At 42.7% G+C, this 24778-nt stretch overlaps 1 protein-coding gene across 7 annotated transcripts in view; it reads right to left on the bottom strand.

The window, feature by feature from the left end:
- Positions 1-22562, bottom strand: part of SHANK2 (SH3 and multiple ankyrin repeat domains 2) — a 509303-nt gene extending 486741 nt beyond the window's left edge. For 4 of the 7 annotated variants that reach the window (XM_063437773.1, XM_063437769.1, XM_063437770.1 and 1 more), the window contains exon 1: positions 22124-22561. The gene's annotated coding sequence lies outside the window, so the exon portion shown is untranslated. Of the gene's footprint in view, positions 1-22123 lie in introns of all 7 variants that reach the window. The other 3 variants (XM_063437771.1, XM_063437775.1, XM_063437774.1) reach the window with 2 other exon arrangements.
- Positions 22563-24778: the final 2216 nt, after the last annotated feature.

Below are 24778 nucleotides of genomic sequence, written 5' to 3'. Positions count from 1 at the left end.
TGACCCCCTTCGTCCCACGCAGACCCAAGGACGCTCAGAACGTAGCAGGGACTACCTGAGGCATGCCAACCAATATGCCGCAATGCACTGGGCTACCCCAGTTGTTTTAATGGTTCTACAGTTTTAAATAGTATTATTGCCACAAAATGCAGGTATATATACACTATACACCCCTGAACAGGTGGTCTACAGACTGTAGTTTCTCACCCCCTCCCGCCTGAATCTAACCTAAATCGCCACCCACACATACTTTTGCCACAGTCAGGCGTAAAAACACACAGCAATGTGGCTATCTCCTTCCACGCACAGTAGCCTAGTTACACCCCACCTGTACATATCTGACCCGCAGTTTTCTCCTAGGTGGCAGTTTGATCCTAAAGGGATCGCTCCACATATAAAATAATTCTCCTTTTGTTATGCCTTCATGTTTGTTTTCTCTTTCTTTCATGATATGTAGAAGTGGATCGACTGTGTACTAGATATACCGCTCTATAGCAGAGTGTACAGGACACATAGCATCTCACGATTTTAACACATACCAACCTAGCTAGTTTATCTTAAGTTAGACTTTATGATATGACATGCTTAGATCTTTGTAACTAACCTACTGTTTATACCTTTCTTAAAGGACCACTAGAGGCACCCAGACCACCTCAGCTCAATTAAGTGGTCTGGGTGCCAGGTCCATCTAGGGTTAACCCTGCAGCTGTAAACATTTACACTAGGGTTAATCCAGCCTCTAGTGGCTGTCTCATTGACAGCCGCTAGAGGCGCTTCCGCGCTACTCACTGTGATTTTCACAGTGAGAAGACGCTGACGTCCATAAGAAAGCATTGAGAAATGCTTTCCCATGGACTGATTGAAGGCACACGTCTCTTGCCGCGCATGCGCATTTGGCGGATGACGTCGGAAGAGGGAGGAGAGTTCCCCAGCGCCGAGGGAGCCCGGCACTGGAGAAAGGTAAGAAAACCCCTTTCTCCCCCTTCAACCCAGCGGGAGTGGGACCCTGAGGGTGGGGGGGACCTAAAGACCCTATAGTGCCAGATAGTGGTCCTTAACAAAAAATGTGCCAGTACTTGATGCCACATCTATGTGAATTGATGTACTTTTGCTCAGACTGCACCAGCTGTTGTGGCTGTGCAGATGTGATTGTTAATCCCATGCACGAACAAAATAAAAAAATTTAATGAAAAAAAAAAGTATTCAGGGACAATCTTCAATACATGCAAAAAATGTAGAATTGTCACAATGCTCCCTAAGGAGGGTAAAGACACCAGTTATCGGACAATTTCCTTGCTGAACTGTGAGGTCAAGATCTTGGTCAAGATTTTAGCTGCTCACATGAAGGAAGTATTACCCTCCTTGGTCAGTCAGATCTCCTTGGTCAGCCTGTATCAAGACGAAGCCCAATCCCTTTGTGTGAATTTCTTCAGGATAGGCAACCCACGGCTATTGAGATATTCAAACACCATCAGCTTAAACACTTTTTTTCAACCTCATTTTCTAACTATAAGGCCCTAAATTGGCAACTCACACCATTACAAGAGATTTGCTTTCAAGCAGAGCCATTATTTTGTAGCATTTCTAATCTCTACCAACAACTTTTCAAAGGAGACCAGCCCGCCCCATTTATGTCCGCTTGGAAGGACGCACTGTGAATGACATTTACCGACCGGGAATGGTCTAAGATGCTGATGCTGACACATCAAAGCACTTTATGCTCAAAATACTGAGAAATCAACTACAAAACTGTGACAAATTGGTATGACACTGTCAGGGTACCTGTGGTCTCTACCTCTGAAAGAGGTAGAGACTTAGCTGTTCCTCCATCCAGACGGCCTGATGGCTCCCTTCTCCACGGTCTATCCGGTCATGCAAGGCCGGCCGCGAGGGAGTGACTGCCTTTTACAGCATCTAGGCAGGAAGTTGTCATCAGGACACTCCTCCGGAACGACCTGTCACTCAATTGCTGCAGGACCAATCAGGACGCCTCGGAGGCGTGGTTACTGCTCTGAACAGGGTATTTAACAGAGCTTCTTTCATTAGCTCATTGCCCTGTCGTGGTTCTAGCTTGTTCTAGTCACTCAGTGCTTGTGTATTCTATTATCCCTTTTGGTTTTGACCCGGCTTGTTTACCTTACTCTGCTTATCTCTGTTACCCTTGATTCGGCTTGTCTCTCGCTTACCTGTCTTCTGTTACCCTCGACCTCGGCTTGTCTTTGACCATTCTATACTGTACTACTTACGTTAGTCCGGCCATTCTAAGGTCCGGTATACGTATCTGGCTACTGTTTGTACTCTGCGTGTTGGATCCCTGTCCCGATCCTGACAGACACACCACAAAAATCAAAGTGGTGTTCTTACCAAAAGTATCAGATAAGTCTGGAGATGCCGGGGCTGCAGGATCACTGTCATATCTCTCTGTTGCAGTAAGGTATAAGATGCTATTGACAGCTGTAGCAGATGAGGGGATGGAATTTCACCCAGCAGATCTGCCATATGGAAGAACGGACTGCCATGATGAAGTATTGAAAAATACAAGGAGCTGTGGAGGACCTGGCAATTCTGTCTTAATATTAGGAATTAATAAATGGGATTGATTATACAGAGGGACAAGGAAAGTTGGAACATGGCCTCCACATTGCCCTGTATCCTACACACCCTAGTTGCCACTCCACCCCCCTCTTTTTTTAATCTCTCTCTCTCCTCTTTTTTCTTGTTGCCTAACTCAATTCTGCTAGTGACACACTTGAGGATGATGGCTCCACTTAGCCACTGATACCGGGTGACCTCCTTTATGAGACAGTCTTGTCGTAGCAACTGACAAACATCTGGTTGTGCTTTTTTTATGTTGTGAGGTCTAAAGAGTTAGTCCACTGCTAGGATATTCTTCATGAATATAGATGATTCATGGATTGTACTACATGACTATACAGTCTAATTCTGTCTCTCGTTTATAACTTGAAATAAAGATCGTCAAAAAAATAAATACAAATTTAGAACTGTGACATTCGCACACAGTATGTCTAATATACAACACTGTTCTATATAATTAAAATAATTATAAATAATATTTTGGTAGATTTAAACTGAGGCATTGTTCAATGTGTACAGATGAATAGCTAAACAGACAGACATGTTCCGTATTCTTAGACCCACCAGAGAACTGTGTAAAATACTTCAAAGACTATGGGCAAGTAGCAAGCACACTTTATAAAAGATCGGGTTAAATAATTTGTAAAAAAAAAAAAAAAACATACTCTACTAAAGTAAACATTAGAAAACCACATTTCATTATTTTATTTTCCTTTAAAAATTTAAAATAAATGGGCTAGAATTTGGAATTGTTTGTGAAGATGCTGTTCCCTCTTCCAAGTGAACCATGCAAAGCCTCAGAGGCAAATAATTCAGAATTCGTACCAGGTAAAACAAGGTCAACATTTTATATTATATCTATACACTGACCAGCCACAGCATTAAAACCACCTGCCTAGTATTGTGTAGTTCCCCCTCTTGACAGCTTTGATGCCTCGAGGCATGGACTTCCCAAGACCTCAAGATGCAGCCTGTGGTATCTGGCACCAATTAATTACTAGCAGCTCCTTTCATTCCTGCAAGTTCCAAGGTGGAGCTTCTATTGATCGGATTTGTGGTGCTAACAGATCCCACAGATGTTTAATCGGATTAAGATCTGGGGAATTTGGAGGCCAAGGCAAACCCTTCCTGAACAATTTTTGCAGTGTGCATTATCCTGCTGAAAGAGAACACTACCATCAGTGATGGAAGACCATTTCCTCGAAGGGGTATGTGGTCTGCAACAATCTCTAGCTAGGTGGTATGTGTCAAAGCAACATCTGCATGAATGCCAGGACACAAGGTTTAACCAGAACACTGAGCATAAGTGCCCAGAGCATTACATTGCCTCCGCCACTGTTCTTTATTTATGCTGTCTCCCTTGGTAAACTCATTAGCACCTTTGGCTTCCAATATCATTTCTATGCGGATGACACGCAAATCTGTCCTCTCGTGATCTCTCCCCGTCCCTCTTGACTATTGCCTTTGACTGCCTCTCTGCTATTTCTAACTGGATAGCTGCCCACTTCCTTCAACTCAACTTGACCAAAACTGAATTTCTGGTCTTTCCTCCCTTAAGTGTTGCTACTCCTGTGTCTTTCTCCCTCCAAGTCAACGGTGCTACCATCAGCTCCACCATGCAGGCTCGCTGCCTAGGTGTTCTCTTTGACTCCGACTGTCACAGTTCTCACTCAGCCAGACGTGGTCGCTCCTGGAGTTCCCAACAGGGGACTTGAACCGGGGAACTTCTCAGTCCTGGTCCTGCTTCCTACCTCTGAGCCACAGCAGCTTTATACAGCGACAAGTGATTCCGGTCCTGTTCATCCTGGCATGTCTACTACACTGGGGGCTGTACCTTGACTTGGCTGTGCTTCACCTGACCCTGACAAGTCATCAGCAGGGTGTTTAAACTCAGCCTCGCCCTGTGCTCAGTGTCAAGTCTTTGATCCTGTTGTGTGTTTTGTACCAGTGTTCCTGTTGTTTGATCTGCTTCCTATTATTGACCCCGGCTTCTGACTACGTTTACTCTGACCTCTGGCATCCCTTGACTTCGGCTACTCCTCGTTGTTCCTGTCCTCTGGCATCCTTTGACCTCGACAATCCTGCTGGTTCAGTCCTTGCCTGTCCTGCATATTGGTACTTCATCCTGCACAGATCCACAGACCAGGTGAATTCTTACCTGACCAACTTGGCCTGTGGCTATCTGCAAGGGTGAGCAACATATCTGCGCTACAGACCCCGAACTCAGGTAAGACCCTGACACTGACCTCTCCTTCACGCCTCATGTTCAGTCTACCACCAAATTCTGCCGATTCGATCTCAAAAACATTGCGCGCATCTGACCCTACTTAACGCCAGATGCGACTACGGTGTTGGTCCATTCCACGGTCCTTTCCCCGCTTGGCTACTGTAATCTGCTTCTCAGTGGTCTTACGTGCTTCCAACTTGCGCCTTTACAGTCCATAATGAATGCGGCGGCGAGGCTCATCTTCCTGTCTGCCCACACCTCCCACGCCTCACCCTTCTGTCAGTCCCTACATTGGCTTCCTGTAAGATTTAGGGCTAAATTTAAAATTCTGGTTCTTGCTTTTAAATCTCTACATAATGCTGCTCCCACCTATCAATCCTCCCTAATACACAAGTATGTCCATTCTAGGCCTTTACGCTCTGTTAAAGACTTGCGTCTATCTTCTGTCTGTAGTCCCACCTCTGATGCTCGCCTTCAGGATTTCTCGAGGGCTGCACCGTTCCTGTGGAACTCGCTTCCCTCCTCCATTAGATGCTCACCCAGTCTCCACTCCTTAAAAAAATCGTTAAAAACCCACTTCTTCTTCATAAAAGCGTATCAATTAAACTCTTAATAGCTCCCAACTGATTCCTCTTCTGCAACTGTCACTAGTCTAATACTATCCTTACCTTTTTGTGTCATTTTACCCCACTCCCTCTAGCATGTAAGCTCATTGAGCAGGGCCCTCAACCCCTCTGTTCCTGTGTGTCCAACTTGTCTGGTTACAACTACATGTTTGTCCGTCCAGTCATTGTAAAGCGCTGCGAAATTTGTTGGCGCTATATAAATAATAACATAATAATAATATTAACCCCTTAACGACCGCTGACGGTTCAGGACCGTCAGCGGTAAAACGTGCGTTTGGACCGCTGACGGTCCTGAACCGTCATAACGGTTTTGGGCTACTTACCTGATCGCCGTCGGTCCCACGGCGGCGATCAGTGCTCCACCCGGTCCAGGGGGGTTGCCTGTCTGCCCAGGCAGTCCCCCTTCGGCAGATCAGGACCCCACGGCCATGTGATCACTCGATCACATGACCGCAATAGGTGTCCATGTGTCTGCCTGCAGGGGGACTGTCTGTGCTGACAGGCAGTCTCCCTGCAAGTGTAAAATCAAAAATAAAGTGTAAAAAAAAAATCTGTGTAAAAAAAAATAATAATATGTGTATATATATGCTATATATACATGTATTATATCTATATATACCTATATATAATATATGTATATATATCATATATATAATGTCACACTAAGTGTATTTTTATATTTATATATACGTATATAATTATAAAAATACACTTATATTTAAATTACACACGAATATATACAATATATATAATAACTATATATGGTATATATATATTATTATAAAATACAAATAATATGTTAATAAAAATAAATAACAAAAAATAAAAATAATTTTTAATAATTAAAAAAAAATTATATATATATATTCAGTTTTATTCTAACAGTATTTTGATATTGATATATATATATTTATATCAAAATATACTTAGAATGTAATGATATATATATCTATGTATAAATAAATAAAAATAATACAAAATATACATATGTCCACATACATAATTACATAAATAATTTCATAAATATACACGTAGACGTCAAATATATAAATATGTATATATATTAAAATTCTACGTGCATATTTATGTAATATTTTTACCTAATTAAGTAATTTTAATGATTGCAATTTGAGGGACCTGCCTGCCAACCCAGGCCAAAAGTACAGATAATTTAATTTGCTAGCACTGTGTTTAACCCTGTAACTTTCTATGACACCCTAAATCCTGTACATGGGGGTACTGTTTTACTCGGGAGACTTCGCTGAACACAAATATTAGTGTTTCAAAACAGTAAAACATATCACAGCGATGATATTGTCAGTGAAAGTGAAGTTTTTTGCATTTTTCACACACAAACAGCTCTTTCACTGAGGATATTATTGCTGTGATATATTTTACTGTTCTGATACACTAATATTTGTGTTCAGCGAAGTCTCCTGAGTATAACAGTACCCCACATGTAGAGGTTTTATAGTGTTTGTGAAAGTTACAGGGTCAAATATAAGGCTTGATTTTACTTTTTTTTTTTTATTGAAATTTGTCAGATTGGTTAGGTTGCCTTTGAGAGCGTATGGTAGCCAAGGAATGAGAATTAGCCCCATGATGGCATACCATTTGCGAAAGAAGACAACCCAAGGTATTGCAAATGGGGTATGTTCAGCTTTTTTTAGTAGCCACTTAGTCACAAACACCGGCCAAAGTTAGCGTTTTTTGCATTTTTAACACACAAACAAATATAAATGCTAACTTTGGCCAGTGTTTGTGACTAGGTGGCTACTAAAAAAAACTGGACATACCCCATTTTGAATACCCTGGGTTGTCTACTTTAAAAAATATGTACATGTTAGGTGTGTTTCGGGGATTTATGACAGATAACGGTGTAACAATGTCACTATTGATACATTTAAAATATATATATATTGAAACAGCAATTTCCTACTTGTATTTATAGGCCTATAACTTGCAAAAAAAAGCAATAAAGCATGTAAACACTGGGTGTTTTTAAACTCGGGACAAAATTTTGAATCTATTTAGCAGTTTTTTTCATTAGCTTTTGTAGATAAGTAAAAGATTTTTCAAGTAAAAGTCCAAAAACATGTTTTTTTTTTTATTTTTCACCATATTTTATTATTTTTTTTAAATACAATATATGACATAATATATATACTGGTATGTAAAGAAAGCCCTTCTTGTCGTGAAAAAAACAGTATATAACTTGTATGGGAACCGTAAATGAGAGAGCGGAAAATTACAGCTAAACACAAACACCACAAAAGTGTTAAAACTGCTCTGGTCCTTAACGTACAAACATCGCAAAAACAGGCCGGTCCTGAAGGGGATAATGTAGGGGTGTATATATAAAAATAAGCCTTTCTGTCTCATTAGATATATCTTTGCCAGAAGCTCAAGGAAGCAAGGTGAAATGTTAGTGCAGGACCCACCTGAGAGGTTTGCCTTGACGTGGCAGGCAAGCATTCCCTCCAATGGCCATTGGAGTAACTAAATAACCTCCATTTGTTTAAATATACATATGGATTTGGGAGAGAGCGCAGGTAACCTTTTTGATACTTTGGTTTTTACTGTATGTATTGGGGCTGATGTGTACTATGGTCGTTGCTGCCGCCCAGGAGTGATAGGAGTTTGAGTGTTTTTTGTACTCTAACTGGTCTGCCTTCTATGCAGCCCCATAAGCAGCAAACTGTGATGCACTGTGTGATTTGATGCCTATTATAATCAGCATCAAGTGTTTCAGCAATTTGAGTTACAGAAGCTCTTCTGTTGATTGGACCAGACCGGCTTGCCTTCGCTCCCTACATGCATCAATGAGCCTTGGGCGCTCAGCACCCGGACGCCAGTTCACCGGTTGTCCTCCCTTGCACCACGTTTGGTAGGTACTAACCAAAGCTGCCAAGAACAGCTCACAAGACTTGCATTTTTGAGAGGCTGACAGGTGCCACTGTAATATTATAATCAGTGTTATTCACTCCACCTCTCAGTAGTTTTCATTTTGTGGCTGATCAGTGTACATATCTAAAGTGTATCAATACACACTCCCTGCTGGTAAAGTATTTCTCTGTAGAGGTCCTAGTGTGCGTGATCGCAAACAAGGTATGGGGTTGTGAAATTAACCGGATCATATACTTTTTCTTTTTTCTTCTTTTTTAATGACATTAACTGGGGAAATGGAACAAGCAGTGAAACTTTAAAAAAACTAAAAACATGATCTTGAAACTTTAAAGGGACACTATAGTCACCTGAACAACTTTAGCTTAATGAAGCAGTTTTGGTGTATAGAACATGCCCCTGCAGCCTCAATGCTCAATCCTCTGCCATTTAGGAGTTAAATCCCTTTGTTTATGAACCCTAGTCACACCTCCCTGCATGTGACTTGCACAGCCTTCCATAAACACTTCCTGTAAAGAGAGCCCTATTTAGGCTTTCTTTATTGCAAGTTCTGTTTAATTAAGATTGTCTTATCCCCTGCTATGTTAATAGCTTGCTAGACCCTGCGAGAGCCTCCTGTATGTGATTGAAGTTCAATTTAGAGATTGAGATACAATTATTTAAGGCAAATTACATCTGTTTGAAAGTAAAACCATTTTTTTTTCATGCAGGCTCTGTCAATCATAGCCAGGGGAGGTGTGGCTAGGGCTGCATAAACAGAAACAAAGTGATTTAACTCGAAAATGACAGTGAATTGAGCAGCGAAATTGCAGGGGAATGATCTATACACTAAAACTGCTTTATTTAGCTAAAGTAATTTAGGTGACTATAGTGTTCCTTTAACATTACAGAAAGAAATACAGCCACATAAGACAGATATTGCTAGTATATCAAGCTACAAATGTGTGATTATTTTAGCATTAAATATCTGGCTAGAAAGATCCCGCTGGATAAAAACAAAATGCGCATTATTACTCAGATAAATAAGGCTGACAATCCCAGTTACAAAGAAAAGAAGAAGAATTTCAAAAAAATGTTTTACACGTAAAATTGATTTCTAGTAAATGTATGTAATTGATGGCCACATTGTCATAAGGGATACATACATTTTTCTTTTGGGGGGGGGGGGTGCTGCTTTGTAGTGTAAATGTGTTTCTTCATTAATACACACTCTATAGATATAATCAGTAAGAGTAGAATACTCAGCATGTATTTCAAAGAATATATAAGCTTTGTGCAAGTCTTGTTTTTTGTTTTTTACACAAACAGAGCACAGTCTATATGACTTTTAAGTTTCACCTTACGCACCTCACTACTGAGAGAACATTAGGAAAACAAGTCAGCATTGCTCATTTGGAAGCATACTACTGTGGAAATTATACTGTTCCATAAAACACTGGGAATTATCTATAATGTGTGTGATTTTTTTCTTCATGTGACGCTTTATTTTCCTTTAAATGTACATCAAAGGAACACTCCATCAGCATTACTACTGCAGTGTGCTGTAGTGCAGGTGCTTGAAAAGTTCCTTTAGTTAGTAAATAAATAGGAAGTTAAATTACTATTCTGTTCAGTCCTGGCACAGACAGAACTGAACAGGATAGTTGGAGAAGAAACAAAATTATTGCTTCTTATTCTAAACCTCTGCACACAATGGTCAATGTCCAAGATGATAGTTACCAACAGGTCAATATAGAAAACACTCAGGATATAGCCAGATAAAGAACTGAGGATTTCTACATTTCATTTTATTTGACCACAAACATATACAGTATCTCACGAAAGTGAGTGCACCCCTCACATTTTTTAAAATATTTTATTATCTCTTTTCATGTGACAACACTGAAGAAATGACACTCTGCTACAATGTAAAGTAGTAAGTGTACAGTCTGTATAACAGGGTAAATTTGCTGTCCCTCAAAATAACTCAACACACAGCCAAGTGAGTACACCCCTAAGTGGAAATATCCAAATTGGGCCCAATTAGCCATTTTCTCTCCCCGGTGTTACATGACTCGTTAGTGTTACAAGGTCTCATGTGTGAATGGGGAGCAGGTGTGTTAAATTTGGTGTTATCGCTCTCACACTCTCTCATACTGGTCACTGGAAGGTCAACATGGCACCTCATGGCAAAGAACTCTCTGAAGTTCTGAAAAAAAAGAATTGTTGCTCTACATAAAGATGGCCTAGGCTATAAGAAGATTGCCAAGACCCTGAAACTGAGCTGCAGCACGTGGGCAACACCATACAGCAGTTTAACAGGACATGTTCCACTCAGAACAGGCCTCGCCATGGTAGACCAAAGAAGTTGAGTGCACGTGCTCAGCGTCATATCCAGAGGTTGTCTTTGGGAAATAGACGTATGAGTGCTGCCATATTTGCTGCAGAGGTTGAAGGGGTGGGGGGTCAGCCTGTCAGTGCTCAGACCATACGCCGCACCCTGCATCAAATAGATCTGCATGTCTGTCGTCCCAGAAGGAAAAAGATGATGCGTAAGAAAGCCTGCAAATAGTTTGCTGAAGACAAGCAGACCAAGGACATGGATTACTGGAACCATGTCCTGTGGTCCGATGAGACCAAGATAAACTTATTTGGTTCAGATGGTGTCAAGCGTGTTTGGCGGCAACCAGGTGAGGAGTACAAAGACAAGTGTCTTGCCTACAGTCAAGCATGGTGGTGGGAGTGTCATGGTCTGGGCCTGCACGAGTGCAGCTGGCACTGGGCAGCTACAGTTCATTGAGGGAACCATGAATGCTAACATGTACTGTGACATACTAAAGCAGAGCATGATCTCCTCCCTTTGGAGACTGGGCCGCAGGGCAGTATTCCAACATGATAACGACCCCAAACACACCTCCAAGATGACCACTGCCTTGCTAAAGAAGCTGAAGGTAAAGGTGATGGACTGGCCAAGCAGGTCTCCAGACCTAAACCCTATTGAGCATCTGTGGGGCAACCTCAAACTGAAGATGGGGGAGCGCAAGGTCTCTAACATCCACCAGCTCCATGATGTCGTCATGGAGGAGTGGAAGAGGACTCCAGTGGCAACCTGTAAAGCTCTGGTGAACTCCATGCCCATGAGGGTTAAGGCAGCCACACAAAATATTGACACTTTGGGCCCAACGGTCTAGACATTAATGGCTGTGTGTTGAGTTATTTTGAGGGGACAGCAGATTTACACCGTTATACAGGCTGCACACATACTACTTTACATTGTAGCAGAGTGTCATTTATTCAGTGTTGTCACATGAAAAAATATAAACTATTTACAAAAATGTGAGGGATGTACTCACTTTTGTGAGATACTGTATTTGCTAAACATAATATTACAAATTCTGGGACATGATGGTTCCCTCTTTAAGTCCTAACCCCAAGTGTTAACCAATCCATGACTAGTTCCATTAAACAAAGAAGGACCACACTCCTGGTTATTGCACTATACTAATGGCAAACAAGTCCTCAAATTTGGTGATCCAGAACCTATCCATGACTAGAACATGGAAGTTTACAGGCAAAGACGCCAATATCAGCAAACCACAAACCATATCGCAAAAATAAGCAAATCAGCAAAAGTACATTTGTAATCAATGTGTGTTAATTGCACAGTAACAACCCCCTTCCAACCCCGCACAAAATAAGTATTTCATAAAGATAAAATATTTTTACTGAAGTTTCAACCCAGTCAAAAGATATACTGAGACAAAGTAGGAACTACTTTGTCTCAGTATTTTTCCTCTGCTTGGCACTTCTAGACACTTGGAGGAGCTATCACTGACAAGAAGTGCCAATCCCCAAGCTATCCCCAGTGACAGCTGTAGGGAATTAGTTCTATCTGTGGAGGATCCCACGTTCTCATGGGAACCTCCATAGACCTCAATGCTGTACTCTAGCGCATGCACGAAAGTACAGTAGTGACATTGGCTTCTGGCCCTGAAGCACTAAGGGCAGAAGAGGACAGTCAGGAAGAGGATGGCGGCGCCCATGAGTGACAGGTTTAAGTAAGTAAAACTCACCTTGCTTGCCCCTCACCAGAAGCGATGTCACTGTTGGGATCTTTGCAAATTACTAAAGAAATGTGTTTTTGGCGCAGGTAAATTGCAAATTATGCAAAGCCCCCAGACTTTGACAATTCCGGATTAGATTTTTTTTTAAAGGTATAGTTGCAATTTACATGTATAACAAACAACAACAATGAATGACCTTCAAGAAAGGACAAAGTTTTACCAAATAGTGTACAGATTGTATAGTAAAACAAACACTGGTACTCGAAGACAATATCCCATAGCAATTGGAGAGAAAATAATGTCAATGAAAGGAAGGAACATAAATAGGGTAAGTGTAGTGGGAGGAAGGGAAAGGGCCATTTCATTCAGTAGGCAGTACTGTCATAGGGTAGATCATGTTACATATCCAAACATCAGGAACAGAGGAGATACGTCTGTAAATAGCCAAAAGGTTTATTAAACTTTGACTTGAAATCATCAACGGTATTGCCCACAGTCCATCATTGAGTTTTTTTCAGTGTCAATCAAATTCAAGCTTATGGTGGGGATGGAAGAGGCAGAGCTGGGTTTCTCAGTCAGAGAGAAGATATATTCCCCCCCCCCCCCCCCCCCCCCCGACTCCTTTTTTCAAGCATAAACTTAACTGGCTTACTGATTGTTATACATGCCTCTGTTAATTCAGAAATAACATCTGCATCACTGGTGAATGTATGATTATATTCAGTCTCAGCTACTAGAAAGATCAATAATATATTAAAAGGATTTATATTTTGTATGGATGCAACCAGTGAGGCAAAAGTTTTATAGGGTGAAAAAAAAGTTGTACTCTTCATGGCGAAATGGCAAAAGAAATACATAATGCAGGGCCAAAATAGTATAACCATTTCTTCTCATTGAATTGGCTATAGTGCCTGGAGTTCCCTGGAGCTGCCCCTGCCTTTTTTGAGCAGTCTAACACTAAATATGGGTCCCTGGACACCCACAACACAGCCCCTACTGGAGGCATGGCAAAAGGTAAAAATGTAGAAAATACACACTTCTTTCTGGCCATACCAACTCATACCAGCAATGTGTCAGTCAGCTGACATACTCATCTAATAACAGCTGCTCTCTGCTACTCAGGCAAATGCTTCCTCATTAGCCCAGGCTGCACAGAGGGGATGACCTGTTAGAAACTATTGTTTAGCATTAAACGTTGAAAACAGTTTAATGGTCAATGGGAGTATAGCGCCAGGGGAATCCAGACACTATAACCACTTCAATGAGATGAAGTAGTAACAGTGCCTACATAGAAAAATCCCCAAAAGTCAGCCATGACTTAATCTCAGCTTTTTTGGTCTAAAATGTAAAATGTGCACATAAGGGAGTAATCTTGTACTTGCTTATTCACACCCCATAAACTCTAAAAAAAAAATGTTCTGTTAATTTGAAATGTTGGGAGGTATGTTATATTAATCAGGGTACAGAGGGTGTGACTTGGACAATTCAAAAGGAAAAGCACAAATAGAGTCCTAAACCCAACATTTATTTTTTGCATTATACGTATATGCTCACTTCCTTCCCTCTGGTGGGATTTCTGCAGACGACACTAACAGAACAAACAGCACGGAATCTCCATTTCACATATACTGCTTTTTTACTTTTACCTTATGTACCATATACTCCCCTCTACCACTAGAGTGTAAGTTTGTTTGAGCAAAACCCTACTAACCACTAATTAATGTATGCCCAACTTGTTACAAGATAGATTGTATGTTTGGTTTATCCATTGTTTTCTTCAGAATGTGCAGAAAAAAATAAAACAATGTGAAGAAGGATGACCTATTTCTGTCTAGCTTTTAGATTGAGGCCCTTAGATCAATGGGTTAAACTACTGTTTTATAGGTTTAGATTGTAGTGTCACCATTCATAAAGTTTCCCATCATTTGGTATTCTTTAGATCCACATTAGCTGGAGCGACAAATGATACCTAGCCAGGGCCGGCGCACCTATAGGCATAGGGCGCATGTTTGGAAGGGGCGCCTTGCGCACGCCTCTTCATGTGGCGCTTGTAGAAGTGCCGCGGTATAAGTGTCGGCGCACGGCCCAACGGAGAGAGGCGTGGGCACCAGGAGCGCCTACACTTTGTTTCGGAGCACCCCAGCCCCCAGGAGTACAGACTTGGAATCGGATCCCACTGGCTGACCCAAGGTAAGACTAAGGGAGGGGGAGGAAACATTTAAAGAAACCAAAAGAATTTATATATATGTATTTTTTTTAACATTCTCCTTAGCCCCTTTTTAACCCACTCAAGTCCTAACCCTCAATACTGCCCCTTACTCCCATATCATTGCCCCCTAGCCCCTACTAATGCCCCTAACCACCCCCTACTGCACCTAACCCCTTAATAATACCCATAGCCACCTACTACTACCCCTACCATTGCCCCTAACCACCCCCTACTGCACCTAACCCCTTAATAATACCCATAGCCACCTACTACTACCCCTACTAATGACCCTAACCACCCCCTACTGCACCTAACCCCTTAATAATACCCATAGCTACCTACTACTACCCCTACTAATGACCCTAACCACCCCCTACTGCACCTAACCCCTTAATAATACCCATAGCCACCTACTACTACCCCTACTAATGACCCTAACCACCCCCTACTGCACCTAACCCCTTAATAATACCCATAGCCACCTACTACTACCCCTACTAATGACCCTAACCACCCCCTACTGCACCTAACCCCTTAATAATACCCATAGCCACCTACTACTACCCCTACTAATGACCCTAACCACCCCCTACTGCACCTAACCCCTTAATAATACCCATAGCCACCTACTACTACCCCTACTAATGACCCTAACCACCCCCTACTGCACCTAACCCCTTAATAATACCCATAGCCACCTACTACTACCCCTACCATTGCCCCTAACCACCTCCTACTGCACCTAACCCCTTAATAATACCCATAGCCACCTACTACTACCCCTACTAATGACCCTAACCACCCCCTACTGCACCTAAACCCTTAATAATACCCATAGCCACCTACTACTACCCCTACCATTGCCCCTAACCACCCCCTACTGCACCTAACCCCTTAATAATACCCATAGCCCAAAAGCTCATGAAGGCATTTCAAGACAGGGCCCCCATGGACTTTGAATCACACCAGCTAACATTCTACCAGGATGTCACCAGGGCAACATTGCTCTGGAGAAAAACCATGCAACCCATCACAACTAAGTTGCGAGAAGCTGGCGTGGCCTACCGCTGGTCTGCGTCCCGAACCCTAACGGTCCTCAAGGACGGAAAGGCGCACACAGCGTCTTCCCCAATGGATGCTCCCACTCTTTTCACAGCCCTGGACCTGACGAGAGGAGCCGGAACTCCACCGAAACCAGCAACACATCACCAATGGGACATACCCAATGTGACACCCTTTGTTCCAGCTCGGAATCGGAATCCATCTCAGGATCAGGACTCAGTGACTTAATCTCAGCGTAAATGGCACTACTGCAGTGCACCTCCCCAATGCTGGCGGCGAAAGGAAAAATTCATCTTGCAACGAGCCACACTATAGTGGCACCCTACAAAGCGGACTGTAGCAAATGCCTATTCCATGTTCTTCTCTCTTCCTTAAATTATCTAGTTTTGGTTTTAATTTCATGTTTTAAAATTCTTGGCGCAAACTGCCAGCTATTCCTCTAAAGCCAACACACAAACAGACAAACACGTTCAGTCTTTTCTCAATTCCCCCCCCCCCCCCCCCCGTCTCCCCATAGGTTAGGGGAATGCAAGAACGGCAGAGGCCTCTGCCACTGCCCCTCACCGACTACCTACCTAAGAGGCTCACGCCTACATACATGCTGCACCACTGACTCACCCACCCTTACACCCCTCCTAGGTGGCCAGCCGGTACGAACCACGAAGGCAGCTGACCCCTGGCAAGACACCACCAGGAACCCACTCATCATACCCAGACAACCACGGAAGCCCTTAACACATACCCCACACGACAAGACGTTATAATATACCTCTGCCTGACATCAATAGCCTAACCGGGTCACCTCTTGTAAGGTATTAACGTCGACGCTCAAACACTAAACTACCACTCACCAGTTTACTACACTAGTTTCTGACATCATGCTTTACGTTGATCTATACTGTTTGAATAACGTTCCTGTTAATAATACATGACCTATAAAAAGAAAAATGAGGCATTTACTACCTGGAAATGTAATTACTGATAATATCTCTGTACCAACCAATTACTGTGGAACACCCCTGCATTTCCCATCTCTTCATTCTGTACCCTTTATATATGCCTTAACAAAATAAAGAATTAAAAAAAAAAAAATAATAATAATACCCATAGCCACCTACTACTACCCCTACTAATGACCCTAAGCACCCCCTACTGCACCTAACCCCTTAATAATACCCATAGCCACCTACTACTACCCCTACTAATGACCCTAACCACCCCCTACTGCACCTAACCCCTTAATAATACCCATAGCCACCTACTACCCCTACTAATGACCCTAACCACCCCCTACTGCACCTAACCCCTTAATAATACCCATAGCCACCTACTACTACCCCTACTAATGACCCTAACCACCCCCTACTGCACCTAACCCCTTAATAATACCCATAGCCACCTACTACTACCCCTACTAATGACCCTAACCACCCCCTACTGCACCTAACCCCTTAATAATACCCATAGCCACCTACTACTACCCCTACTAATGACCCTAACCACCCCCTACTGCACCTAACCCCTTAATAATACCCATAGCCACCTACTACTACCCCTACTAATGCCCCTAACCACCCCTTACTGTACCTAACCCCTTAATAATACCCATAGCCACCTACTACTACCCCTACCATTGCCCCTAACCACCCCCTACTGCACCTAACCCCTTAATAATACCCATAGCCACCTACTACTACCCCTACTAATGGCAATAACCACTGACAGCTATACATACATTACACAGCCTAATACATCAGGCACAGAAAGCCACAACATACACTTCACACACAGCTACAACACTTTCAGCCACCCTACACAACATACACACCCACACACAAATCCACTCAACAATTTTAAAGATATTCACATTACATAACAATAAAAAAATAACACAGGGGAAGAATTTCCTGGTGCACACCCTAATAAAAATGGGCTGTGCACACATGTGGAGGCTTTACTGGAGTCTAGGAAAATGAGTTGCCCAGGCAGACCCAGCAAAGAGCGTTATTACTGGCCAGACGGTCAGACTGCTGTAGAAGCATTCCCTCAGGGATTGGGCATATGTGATGTCATGACATGGGCGGATCATATAGGTAAGACTTTGTGATGTCACAACATGGGGGGGGCAGCAAATATATTTTTTTTGCTACGGCGGCCCTGTACCTAGCTATGCATTGTCATCCACCACACTCACATGGGAGAGCACGGTCACATGACTGGCAATGTCATTCTTTTAAACATAGGTGGAGAACAGGACAAAAGGAGTGAAACATCTGTTATATATGATATGATCTTGACCGTTAACACGGAGTTCTTTTGTCACAATGTTTTGTTTCGGTTTGTTACTCTCTTTAACTACAAATCTTCGTGATTTTAAGGGACTTGCAGAGTTTAAACAAATTTGAATTAACTATTTAGTGGCTGAGAAGTGAACAGGGCAATTTGTTAAATGTCAGTCTCTTTTGAAAATCCTTGTTTTTTTTATTCCTTCATTACATTTGCTGTGTAAAGTGTAGCAAAACTTTCATTCTAATTAAACAAATGCGTTTTTCTGAATGAATACTATGAAGACTATACATAAAGCAAAAAGTGGAACAATCAGCTGAAACATTCTATTGGCTTCCACTTTAATCTTAGCCACAAAATGTCTATTAATATAATATTGCAATACAATTGTAGGCTGATTATAGCCGGTGTGTAAAGCATCTGACATGAAAGCATGATTCACATCAAAACTGAACCTGCGTTGTTCATAATGGCAAAATACGAGAGCGCCTGAAATGTGGAAGTGGCATTTTAAAAGGGTCATTTCTGGCCTCCTGAGCTCAGATATTTTATTGAGTGATAACCAGGAATCTTCTTGCTTGGCATCTCGGCTGTTGCTTGGCAACCAGCAAGCTCACTGTGAGAAGGAGTTAATAGAACACTGCTCAAGTGCACACACAGCTAACTTGCACACAGAAATAATGTTGCCACCATTAAAATATGCTGGGTTATTTCAAGCATCTTTTCACAGGGCTATGGTATATTACTGACTGCTTACGATATGATATTATGCCACTATTACTCCATTACAAAATAATTTGACTCCTTGAACCAAACAGAGGAGTTTGGGGATATTACGCCCAAAGTGCTTTCACCCCATTAACAATAGCCCTATGTGTAAAGTTGTTTGTGTTGCAGAAGATACTCTTATTTTCTGTATGTGTTTGGAGCAAATAAACTCAACCGTGAGTAGATATGTTTGGAAACAAATTTTACAACAAGAAAAAAACAAAACTTTATTATTATTATTATATGTGCCAAAGCAGTTTACTGGTTTGTTTGTAATCATGGCCATGAAAGGGTTAAACCAAGTTCTGTTAATGAAGAACGCTATTTGCTATTCATAAAGAAGGCATGTAATACAGGCAGATGGTTGGGTAGAAATAAACAGTTTTTTGGTTGGTTTTTTTTTTCTTTCAACAAATGAAAAAGCAGAACCAGTACGGCAAACACACCTCTCCAAGAGATAAGAGCTGCATTAACTAACTAGTATCAACAAATTTTGCTTGAAGTCTATTACACTCATAAACTAAGTTCTAAGTATTAGTTAACTAAACTGGGAATTGTGCAGCACTGACAGTGCACTTACAGTGGTAAAAGAGTTGACTTGGATTTGTTTTCTTCTTTTTTTAAATTTGCCAATTTGATCTAGAGGTTTCAATGCCTTTGTCAATTCTTAAAAATGACCAGAGGTTTTAAAATACTCCTTCCCACAGCAGACAGATAGGGTTATCCACTTTGACTATCTAGAATTCACAGTGCACTTCAAAATGTAGGTCAATATAGGGGAACTAAAAATACAGCCTTTTCTATTTTACACTTTACCATTGAAATAGTTTTTTTCCAGACTAACATTGTCTAGGAGAGGTATATCCAACCCAGGGCTTCCTGTGTTTGTTTATCCAACAGCTGGTAGGGAGTTCTGGAAATTCAGTCCAACAAACGTTGGAAACCAAGGGTGGAAGTTCCTGCGTTAAACCAATGCGTATGGTTCATATATTGAAATAAAATCCACAAGAAATAACCAATTATATTCCATATGTTTTTATAATCAATATAAACACCAGTACACAAACTGAGGATGGATATGGTTTATACATATCTTCCCGAATTTTAATCTTCATGAGACACTGAAATGGATCACAGCTTGTCACATATCAGTGAAAGCTGTGGGGAACATCAGGATCCGTATTAAAGGTACTCTTGACAAAAACAATCCAATTTGACAGATCGTTCTTGGGTTTTTTTTGTACTTCATGCACCAAGAGTCCATGTCAAAGCTGAACTCTCACATATGTGCAAAAGTACAACACTGATGTCTATGAAGGATCCCACAAGACCGCAAAAGCCTTCATTAGATCTCACAACGAGCAAGATAATGTCTTATTCTAACAGCCGTTGCTAGCAACAGCTGTGGGAAGTGACAAAACTTGATGAGGGTAGCTCCGTTTTTTGGCACGTTTTGTCAATTTGAGGAGTTATCATAGGAAAATATATCCCCTACTTTGTCTTATGACAAAAAAATACCAACAGTCTTTATGAGCATTCCAGATTTTAGCAAAGATTTGATCTTGATGAAATTCTCAAATTTTAGGAATGAAAGAGCTGCTTTAAGTTATGAGCTTTGCAGAAGAAAGAGCTGTTGATGCACTTCAAGGCCCAGCCCTGAGACAATAAGGTAATGTGGGGGTGTAACCCTAAATCCGCTTGCTTAATTTACACCTATCCTGTCCCTGTCCTCTTAATCCTGAAATGTGAAACATTGCTGGGTTAAATCCCCATCAAGTGGCTGTCACATTGATTGAATGCTTTCCTAATGGAGAGTTTGAAGGCGCTCGAGGGAAATGCGCATTAGGGCCCCAATCCACTTCTATGAGGAGCATCGAACTGGACCATCGGTGGAGGAGGCACTGCTTCCTCTGTGATGTCACTAGAGGAGGAGAGCTAAAAGACATCAAGGAAGCCTTAGTGCTGGAAAAGGTGAATAAAAAAGGGTTTGAACGAGGGAGGGCACCAAAGACAACTAGTAACAAGGACACTGTAGAATTAGGAATACAGATTTCTAAGTGTTCCTTTAAGCTCATATTCTGTCCCATAAAGCAATGATAGTTCTAATGACATTCCTTCGCTTAACAGAAGATTGTGGTGAACTGCCAAAGCTTAGACCATTATAGCCAACTGGAAAAAAAGATTTATTTTTTCACCTTAACTTTTCACCCCTTTATCAGACTAAGCATCACATTTCCCCTTTTCCATTATAGTATTGTTTTAGGCATGGAAGTACTTTAAGAACCTAAGGGCTGAGCAACAGAAGCAATACACAATCATGAGAGATTCAAAGGCATTTATTCACTAAATTCTGAATTGCACGGAATTGAAAATCCAATTGCAATATTTGGGCTAAAATAGTCAAGCTGTGACCACAGTTGAGTTGGATTTTTTTTTATCATCATCATCATCTAAATTGGTCTGAATTTGGCAATTTTATTTCTCAAATCTATAGAATTTTGTGTTCAGTAAATAAACACCATACATAGTATTCTTAACCTTCCTCCTTTTTTTAAGGAAACATTCAATTAACCTGCTAATAGTTTAGGAAAGTTTTGAGTACTTACAAGGTATAACATTGGAAAAACAGATAGACAGATAAACTTTCTATGCTTTTTAAAAGAATTTTGAAGCAGTCTTGCAAAAGGTTTCTGTTTTTGTTTCTCCCTCCTCCCAACCACCTCCCCCCCTACCAGAGTTTATTTAGTATTACAAGTAACTATTTGAAAATAACCCAGTTTGACAAAGTAGCTAAGCTGGTGACAGTTTTTCAATTTGACTATTTTGATCTTACCTGTTCAAATCTCCTCTCAGTTTAGTGAGTAAGCCCCCTGTGTGTATAAACTGAGTGGTTTAGGATGACTAGGAGGTTATATAATACCCAGATTAGAAGATATTGCAATAGTCTGGTTGACCACGATCATTCACTTTAACTCAAATATTTTTGAATACAATGTAGCTTGAGGATTGTACTCACTGCCTTCACCTTAGAAATTCCGTCTGGCTCTTATCCTCCCCTCAAATTGAGACAATCTGAAAGGAAATAGCTTTAACTATTGTATTCATGTGTAAAGAGATAGCTAAGCGTTGTCTAAGCAGGTTCATTCAGCTCTTAGAATCTCTCGTCTCAGAACTCAGTACTGGGAAATACAGTGTAATTAGGTCTCTCTGTACCGAACTGTCAAATAAACTGCTAATTTAACAGGTATGACCTATTTCACGAGGGGAAGGGTGATCATCTAATCTTAAATTTCTGACCTTCTTATACCCCACATGTAATCCAATAAACATATCAGCAGCAGCAGGTAAATCATAAAACAAACACACACAGTAATCAGCAGAAAGTAAATAAATTAATTTATACCTGAGTCTGGAGTGAGTTCACACTCATGAGAGCAAGAAAGTGGAGTCCCAGGGTGAGGAAACAGATGATACCCTAAATCCAACGGGCTTGTTTTGGGGAAACTGGTGTCCCTTAGGAGTTTCGGTGCTGGATTAATAGAAATGATCCCTTGTTTGGATGAGAGTAATCACTGAACAGAAGGTGTATCTGTAGGAAGGGGTGCCCACGGGGATGATCTCTGCTCACCGGTCACACCAGGGTGGCTTTAGAAGATGCAGGTGTCCAAAAAGGGGATGTCTGGGCTACACCTGTATAGATACAGTGTATCTCCACTCCTCGCAGAACAAGACTGTTGTAACCCGGTTAGAAGTGAAATTTCCTCACTCGCAGGATAGGGCTGGCATGTTAGTAGGACGTCCTTACTGGACAGGAATAAGGTGTTCCTGGTAAAGGGGGCTGTCCTCAGGGGACACCATGTGAGTCCCTGTTAGAAGAACCTGTGTCACAAAGCAGGGTCACCGTGTCACAAGTAGGAGTTTTCGAGGGGAGGGAGGGATGGGGTCGTTTTCCATTTTGAAATCCTCTGCTTGAAAGACTGAAGTTTCCCATTAAAAGTAGGAAGACGTTTACACCATCAGAGGGGCATGATTTGTATGAACACACCTGTTCGAAGTAGCTTTCTATAAGGAACAGAATAAGAATGACACCAGCGAAAAGTAGTTTTTGCTTAGCTGGGGTTTTGGGGTCACTCTGTTAGAATTAGCCGTCGGTTAGAGGGCATGTTTGTGGCGCTTTAGCAATCCAATATGTGCCTTTAATATACGGATTCGTCTCTGCTCACCACACAGGATTGGGAATTCCCACTCCTTACACCTCGATTCTGCTCAGAGGGCAATACTGGGGGTCCTTACACCTCGATTCTGCTCAGAGGGCAATACTGGGGGTCCTTACACCTCGATTCTGCTCAGAGGGCACTACTGGGGGTCCTTACACCTCCATTCTGCTCAGAGGGCAATACTGGGGGTCCTTACACCTCGATTCTGCTCAGAGGGCACTACTGGGGGTCCTTACACCTCCATTCTGCTCAGAGGGCACTACTGGGGGTCCTTACACCTCGATTCTGCTCAGAGGGCACTACTGGGGGTCCTTACACCTCGATTCTGCTCAGAGGGCACTACTGGGGGTCCTTACACCTCGATTCTGCTCAGAGGGCACTACGGGGATCCTTACACCTAGATTCTGCTGAGAGGGCACTACTGGGGGTCCTTACACCTCGATACTGCTCAGAGGGCACTACTGGGGGTCCTTACTCCTAGATTCTGCTTAGAGGGCACTACTGGGGGTCCTTACACCTAGATTCTGCTCAGAGGGCACTACTGGTGGTCCTTACACCTAGATTCTGCTCAGAGGGCAGTACTGGGAGGAGTCCTTACACCTAAATTCTGCTCAGAGGGCACTACTACGGTTCCTTACATCTAAATTCTGCTCAGGGGACATTATTGGTGGTCCCTACACCTAAATTCTACTCAGCGGGAGTGATTGGGGGTCCGTACACCTAGATTCTGCACAGAGGCTATAATTGGGTTACCCCCATATTCCAGGGTTGGGTTACCCCCATATCCCAGGGTTGGGTTACCCCCATATCCCAGGGTTGGGTTACCCCCATATCCCAGGGCTGGGTTACCCCCATATCCCAGGGCTGGGTTACCCCCATATCCCAGGGCTGGGTTACCCCCATATCCCAGGGCTGGGTTACCCCCATATCCCAGGGCTGGGTTACCCCCATATCCCAGGGCTGGGTTACCCCGTATCCCAGGGTTGGGTTACCCCGTATCCCAGGGTTGGGTTACCCCATATCCCATGGTTGGGTTACCCCCATATCCCAGGGCTGGGTTACCCCCATATCCCAGGGCTGGGTTACCCCCATATCCCAGGGCTGGGTTACCCCCATATCCCAGGGTTGGGTTACCCCCATATCCCAGGGTTGGGTTACCCCCATATTCCAGGGTTGGGTTACCCCCATATTCCAGGGTTGGGTTACCCCCATATTCCAGGGTTGGGTTACCCCCATATTCCAGGGTTGGGTTACCCCCATATCCCAGGGTTGGATTACCCCCATATCCCAGGGCTGGGTTACCCCCATATCCCAGGGTTGGGTTACCCCCATATCCCAGGGTTGGGTTACCCCCATATCCCAGGGTTGGGTTACCCCCATATCCCAGGCCTGGGTTACCCCCATATTCCAGGCCTGGGTTACCCCCATATTCCAGGCCTGGGTTACCCCCATATCCCAGGGTTGGGTTACCCCATATCCCAGGGTTGGGTTACCCCCATATCCCAGGGCTGGGTTACCCCGTATCCCAGGGTTGGGTTACCCCCATATCCCAGGGCTGGGTTACCCCGTATCCCAGGGTTGGGTTACCCCCATATCCCAGGGTTGGGTTACCCCCATATTCCAGGGTTGGGTTACCCCCATATCCCAGGGTTGGGTTACCCCCATATCCCAGGGTTGGGTTACCCCCATATCCCAGGGCTGGGTTACCCCGATATCCCAGGGTTGGGTTACCCCCATATCCCAGGGTTGGGTTACCCCCATATCCCAGGGTTGGGTTACCCCCATATCCCAGGCCTGGGTTACCCCCATATTCCAGGCCTGGGTTACCCCCATATCCCAGG

The sequence above is a fragment of the Pelobates fuscus genome, chromosome 12 (assembly GCF_036172605.1).
Source record: "Pelobates fuscus isolate aPelFus1 chromosome 12, aPelFus1.pri, whole genome shotgun sequence".
In the NCBI taxonomy this organism is placed as follows: Eukaryota; Metazoa; Chordata; class Amphibia; order Anura; family Pelobatidae; genus Pelobates; species Pelobates fuscus.
The sequence above is the reverse complement of the archived record's forward strand: the minus strand, read 5'-3'. Positions and strand labels throughout refer to the sequence as shown.